This window comes from Parus major, chromosome 5, assembly GCF_001522545.3.
Source record: "Parus major isolate Abel chromosome 5, Parus_major1.1, whole genome shotgun sequence".
Classification (NCBI taxonomy): Eukaryota; Metazoa; Chordata; class Aves; order Passeriformes; family Paridae; genus Parus; species Parus major.
Window position 1 is genome coordinate 38,747,463 of NC_031774.1, and position 7,182 is coordinate 38,754,644.

The window sequence follows — 7,182 nt, forward strand, 5'->3', positions numbered from 1 at the left end:
TGTTTCTTGGTCTCCATCCCTCCTGTGCCTTCTCTCCACTTTCTCCTCCTGATTATAACTACCTACGTCAACAGAGTCAAAGCCCCTCCGGCTGCTGATACACCCGTGGTAGCTGGGGATGTCCTGGCAGATCCAACCAGCAATAGCTTTCAGCTGCATTAACATCCTGTCTTTCAAGCCATCTTAATGATGGTGCCTTTATACTCTCACTTTTCTGTTAAACATTTCTGGAATCACTGCTTTTCCCTAGGTTCAGAAGGCAGACTCTTTAAAGGTTTCCCTCTTCTTGTCTTTTGGAGTCATGCAGAGCAATTTCTGCACTGTCCTGGATGATTTAAAATCATAAAGAGCACAGAGGCTCTGCTCCTCCTCTTGCACTAGGAAGAACCAGCAGCAAGTCTCTGAGCCCCTGTGGTGTCTCCTCTTAAAAAGAGCACCCAAGGAAACTTGCCATGTTTTTTTTCAGTGATATTTTCTCCTCTCCCAAGCATACAGCCAAAATACCCCAGAGCCAGGCTGAGATAGTGCCACACTTAGTATTGGAGGCAGAAAAAAATTTGAGAGAAAAATACAGCACCTTTTTATCTGAATGCTCCATGGGGATCCCCCACCCTGTCTAACAGATCTCCCTCCCTCCCTCCTAGCTGCCACCCACCTATGTCAGCTGGGACTCCTGGTGCAAATCTGCACCACTCAGTGTGATTTGCAGTGGCTTGAAGCTAAATAACTAAAAACTATTATTAGTCTATTTTTATTCCTCTTGTAAATTAGAACAAGAAAAAGAAACCGTTTGCTGATGTTAGTGGACAATTTATTTCAGGCAATTTCATAACATGGTTTGGAAACTATCAGTCAGTAGCAGCCAAAGTAAAATTTCTCCACAAATTTTCCCCCAAGTTCAACATGGGGCTAGTCAGACACAGTGATGATTAGAGATATTGCTTACAGACAAACTCTTACAAGAAAAATGAATCTGAAAACATGTATCTTCACTGTCATAGACTCACCTCCCTGTACTAAGATACCAGATATTTAAAACCTCCAATGTCTTGCTATGTGAATGCAGTCTTTCTGAATTAAAAGCTCTGCTCTCCCTTCATGAATCACCCTTAAGAACAGTGCTCACAGCAGCACTTTTTGCCTTTTCTAAGCACTAAGCCACCTGCACTTGGTTGGCTCTACCAAAGTGGAGTAGAAATCAGAGAGACTGAAAGGTCTAAGGCCCACAGAGCAAAGCTACAATTATGTCCTACTGTAATAATTAATAATACTGTGATGTAATACTACACAGACCATTTTGATGAGCTCAGTGATGACACTGTGATGGTAGTTGGTAGTTATTTTTGCCCTTTAATGCACCTTTTATTTCTTTAAAATAGAAAGATATTTGTAGATGTAAAGGATGTAGTTAAAGCTACAGTTTCACCAAGAACCTGCAAATGTTTCCCAAAACAAATTTTGAGAATGTTAACATCAAGAAACCCCAACCATTTCAAAAGCAGTAGAAATTAATTACTACAAAATGTGTAAAGTTTTGAATACCCAGTCATTCAACCCCTTACATTAACACAAATGAAAATGTGAAGATTTACTTTATCATTCCAGTAGCATGCAGTTTGGTTAAATGATTTTCTTGTTTTTTCAGTGGAAACACCACCCTGGCCTTCAAAAATATTTCTGAAGGTTTATTCTGGTAAGCTAGTTTGTGTAAGTGATGGAAGCATGCAGTATTTATTCCTGTTTAGTTGGCAACTCCAGTCCAAAGGAAGATGATCAAGAGCTAGTTAAGGTAACGTCTCATTTACAGGTCACTGCAACTGAAATTCTTCATTAACTGTTACTCTGTGTTGTTGCTAAATGTTACAATGCTGCCTTGCATCTCACTATATTTGTGCTTTTCACAAAGACCTCTAAGAATCAAGAGAGTATCAGAAAATTTCAGCTTTTATTAAAAAGCACTGCTGGTGCAAAAGGTTTGACAACACCAACTGGAGCCATTTTAATGCAGAAAAAAAAAAAAAGAAGTTTAATACATTATTTAAAGCCTTCTACAATTTTCAACCTAATATATTTATTTTTTATGGACTTAATTAAAAAACTTTGGACTCTTGGGCTTTTGCAGTGAGCATTTTTATATTTAGGTGATTAAAATGTTGTCGCTCTGTGGCTAGAAGACGTGTTCAGCAGACTTTGAAAGATATTATTTACATATGATTTGGCTTTGATAATCTTATTTTTTGAGTAACATTTTACTCACAAGTAGTTCAATTGGCTTCTATGAGTATTATTCAATATGATAATGTGAGGAGAAGTAGAAAATCTGTCCCCTAGGTTAATGCAAGACAACCCATAGTTACTGAAGGTAGATTAATGACTTCCAGTTTGAAAAAAGTGTTTTGTTCTGTTTTATACATCCATCTCTAAAGCCCACATGAAAATATTTTGCATTTTGGTATTTCTGTTGCAGAGATTCAAAGTTAAAGGGATTACTGAAATGTTTATTGCAATTTTCCCAGGTTTAGATTAATGTTAAGAGGATGTGTCAACTGGAAGCATGATCAAAACCCTTAACACATGTTATCTTTTTATTCCCCCTCTTTTTGCATTGTTTCCATCAGGGTTTTGGCATCAGTTTTCTAGTGTTCATTATCCTCTAGAGCAGCCTTAGTTTGAAGTTGGTTTTCTTGATGATTGTTATGGCGATCTTCAAGAAAATTACATGCATTTACAACAAATCTAAGAACAAGTTGCAATGTTTATTTTTTAGCCCAGGTTTTGTTAGGAGTCTGAAAACAAAGGGCAGTGCCATAGCATGAGCAGAGGGACCAGGAGCATTGCAGTCCAGTTCTCCCATAACTTCATCAATAACAGTGGGTTTTAGCACACCAAAGCCAAGTGATTTCTGCAGACCACCCCATGTGAAGGACCTTCACCAGGTGATGCTCCTGCACGTCACCCATGAGGAGCCATGGCACCCTGTGCCATTGGCTTTGCCCAGCCTCATCCCTGGGCAGCACGCACTGCTTTCCTTCCAGGGCCTGTAAACACCTTAGTTCAGTTCCAAGTGCTTCCTTATCTCTTTAACCTATTTCCATCTAACAAACATGCATGGCTCGTTTCCCTGAGCTCCACCTCTGCCACACAAACCAAACCCCTGGGAGGTGGCTGTGAGCCAGCTTTGCCCATGTCATACCACACAAAAGCAGCAGCAGTGAGCGAGGCATCTCTCATCCCAGACTGTCAAAATGCTCTTTAAAGTCACCTAAGTTGAACTGTAAAGTGTCTGTGGAGTGAGACTGGCATTTTCAGGAATCCACGCTGATCTGTAGGTGGGCTGCTCAGCTCCACAGAAGGATGAAGGTAGAGATGTGTTGCTAAGCAGAGGTTATTTTGCAACAGAACAGGACAAGTCTTCCAACAAAACAGGGTGCACATTGGAAGATACGCAAGGATGCAAGATGAGAAAGAGGTCCAGGAGTGTTTATAAACAATGGAACTATCCCAAACAACCCAAAGTTGGGATACACCTGAGATATCCCAGCTGCTAACACAGACTCCAAGGAAACAAAGGGCACTCTGGGCTCATTTTGCCTCCTCTGTCATTTGGTTCACCAAGGGGGAAGCAAAGGGATGATGGGACTCCAGTGGCTCAAATTGAAGTGGTGTAGGTGACACCTGCTGGCAGATGCCTGGGCAGCCAGAGCACAGCCCTTCTCCTTGCAGTGGGAGCAAGGGTGGCATGGGGTCATGGTGGGTCACACTGAGCCTCCACACAGCCATGGAATACCCTGACTTGGAAGGGACCAGCAAGGATCACCACAGTCCAACTCCTGGCTTGGGAATGTCACCTGTTTAGATCCCACTAGGGTTGCTCAGATAGCGGAACCTTCTGACTCCATCTCTTCACCCTGATTTGCCATTACTGCATTTAATGGTGGCTCCATGGATTTTTTTAGACATTTCATGGCTCTAACTGCCCTGCAGGTTATTAATTCGTGAGGGCACACTGGAGGGCACTAAAACCAGTTGGTGCTGAAGACTTGGCACCTCCTCTGTAGATGTTTGGGGCAATTTCTTTGGCTTAGCTCTTCTCTGCAGCGAGGACCCATTAGCAGCTGGAGTGTGTTGGAAGCGGGGGCTCGAACCACATCGTCTTCCAATCCTGTTTCATCTGCCAGGACACCAGGTTGAGCCTCCTGTGACCCCTGTGCAACACAGAGAGCAGCAACTGAGGCGGACAGAACCTTTGCATCTGGAGAGCCACCTGGATCCAAAAACCACAATGAGTGTGGACAGACTCATTAGTAACCAAGTCTGACCTGAGCCAAGACTGCAAGGTTTGTCTGTGCTGGAGCAAGTATTTTAGAAGGTCTAAGTGGGAAAGGTAATTCCCACTTAGGTGGGAACATTCCTCAGTTAAACAGTTTTAATGCTGGAATATTAGACATGGCTGTAAATCAGGTTCTCTCATACTGCAGAAAATTCTAACATTTTAAAGTATTTCTTTCTATGGAGAATTAAAGTTGTTATTTTAAAATGCTGGTTTTGCAACTGATTCTTTTTTTTTAACTAGTCTTACAGATTATCAGCAACAGGTGACAACAAACAATGCCTGCAGTATACAGACACTGTGATTGACAATGGAGATAGTCATTCTTATTTTATATTTTAAAATCATTAAGGTCATCTGAAACTTCATGGCACATGAAATATTTCACACTTTTGGCAGCATGAAGATTCTCTGCTCTGTTATAACAAAAAGATTTTCAATTAATTTAGTATTTACTCAGTATTATGTAGCAAAGGTACTTAACAGTTTGAAAATTAAAATTAAAATAGATTTAAACGATTTTTCATGCGATAATGTGATAGTTGTAGAATAATGTAAAATGAAAATGCATAAATTAACATCAGAAAATACATTGCAGAACAATTTTGTAAAACAAACTGTTTCAAAATTATAGTGCTCTAGGGATTTCTGTAAGCAACTACATATTTTTCTGTCAAAAGCCCTAACACTTCCATCCAAAGTTCTCTTTCAACAAGAAGATGCTTTAAAAATGTCTTGCCTACTCTACTAATTATCCTCACTGTGAAAAATTCAGACCTTATATTAATACTTATATTTAATTAAATTAATTATTAATTAGTTAGCTTGACCTTCTAGTGCTAAATTCAATTATCCCTTTGCTAATAAATTAAATAACCTTCCGTCCTCTGAAAGTGTCTCTCCTAACTCATCGGTTGTTCATGAGTTCTTGTATGAGTAACTTCCAGTTCTTTGGTATTTTTTATTGAAAATGTAGACAGCAGAAGTGGGCACGGTATGAATCTGTTATGGTCTTGAGATGCCAAGACCACCCTCATCCTGCTAGGTAACATTTTCTTGCTGATAGATCCAGAAATGGCATAGCTCTGATAGAGCAGATTACACCAAAAATCCATGCTTAGTTTTTATTATCTGTCACATCTCCTCCATCCTCCTCAGAGCCACTGCTTCCCACGGCAGCAGCCTGTGACCTTCATTTTCTCTTCTGAGATATATAGTTTTGCATTTGGCTATATTAAAATCACATATTGTTCAAATGAGCAGAGCCTGCCAAGTGATCCAGATTGCTCAGTATAACTGACCTACTCCCATCATTATTTATCACTCCACCAATTTTTATGTCGAGTAGAAATCATTACCGGCATTGATTTCGTATTTTCTTCTGAGTCACCACAACGCTATTGCACGGTACGGACCAAGAACTGATCTCTAGGCGGCACATCTTCAAAATTTCTCTGTCACTGGATGATTCCCCAGTGAATTTGTCAGAACCACTAATTAGTCAGCTTTTAATTCATTTAACACGTGTAATTCCGATTGCACCTCAGGCTAATTTTTTACCAAGGAAGTGACGGGGTGCCAAGTGAAGTGCTAGCCCGGAGCCCAAACGCACTGTGACAGCGGCTGCCTCCACACCGCTCTATTTTTCCTTCTCCCGCAAACCACGTCACGCTGCAAATGACGTTCCCCATTGAGCACCCATCCTCCGGGGTTACTGGCTCGTGGATTTGGGCACTCCTTCCCCCGCCGTGCGAAGCGGCGCCCCGGGGCTGGCGCCGGCGGGCTCTGCGCCGCGGGCAGGCGCTCGCCCGGAGCGCTCAGAGCCCGGCAGCGCGGGGCGGCCCCAGGGAACCGGGGGTCCCCGTGTGCCTCGGAGCCCTCCGCGGCCGGCGGCGGAGCTGCCGCCTGTAATTAGCGGCATTAGCGGAAGGAAAGTTGCCTGCTCTGATCTCCCGTCCCGAGGCCACAAGGTCCCGGGGAGTCTCCATCCCTCCCCAGCTCTTCCCTTCCCTTTCCTTCCCTTTCCTTTCCTCAATGCTCTATTGCAGGCCAGGGTGGCCAGCCCCTTCTCCCCTTCCCTCCCCGCCAGCCGGGGGAGGCTCCCGCTTGTATTTACCAGCAAATGATTAATTGTTGCTCGGCGCTGGCTGCTAATGCTGCTAATCCGGGCGGCTGCGTGTTCGGCCGCTCGCCCGGTGCCAGGCCCCGCGGGCGGAGGGGCGCAGCGCCGCGGCGGGCGGGGGCCGGGCTGCGCCCCCGCCTGTAATTACTGCCCAGACAAATCTCTGCAAACAGAGGAGCGGGGAAATCTCTGCCCATATTGCAAGGGGCTCCGGCCCCCACCCGCGGAATAATTTTGAGACTCAAATCCCAGCAAAGACCTGCTACAAATTGCTGCAAATTAAGCTGATTTTGCCCCGAATGAGGGATTTTCTGCTGCAGATCAGCCCTTCCCGGAGCTGATGAGGTGGGGATTAGAGAAGGGACTGAAATCAAAGGGACAGGATGGTGCGGGAGGGGGGAGCCCGAGAGGGGAGCCCAGCAGTGAAAGTCCTGGAGCATTAACACTTATTGATTTCTACTTTGCTGACATTTTATTCTATTACCAAGTTTACGATTAGCCTAAACTAGGATCCGTGACAGCCAAGGCAGGGTGCGGAGCCCCGAGGGGTGAAGGGCACTCACTTCTTCTTGGGTTTGCACCCCACCAGCCCCGCAAGCGTCTGCTCTGAGCAAATGCCACCTTCCAGGGAGGGGCTGCCCGGCTCCTGGCGCTAGAAGGGTTGTGAGGTGAACTGAGTTTGCTACCCTAGGCAGGCTGTGCTCTCTTTTTGCTCACCAAGAGGATGCAG

General features: G+C 44.1%; 1 long non-coding RNA gene across 1 annotated transcript; it reads right to left on the reverse strand.

Annotated features, from left to right (window-relative positions):
* Positions 1-794: 794 nt before the first annotated feature.
* LOC117244597 lies at positions 795-6,528 on the reverse strand. The gene is made up of 2 exons (XR_004498003.1): positions 6,447-6,528; positions 795-4,205 (listed from the first exon to the last, which is right to left on the reverse strand). It is a non-coding gene; the product is annotated as an uncharacterized LOC117244597 (long non-coding RNA).
* Positions 6,529-7,182: the final 654 nt, after the last annotated feature.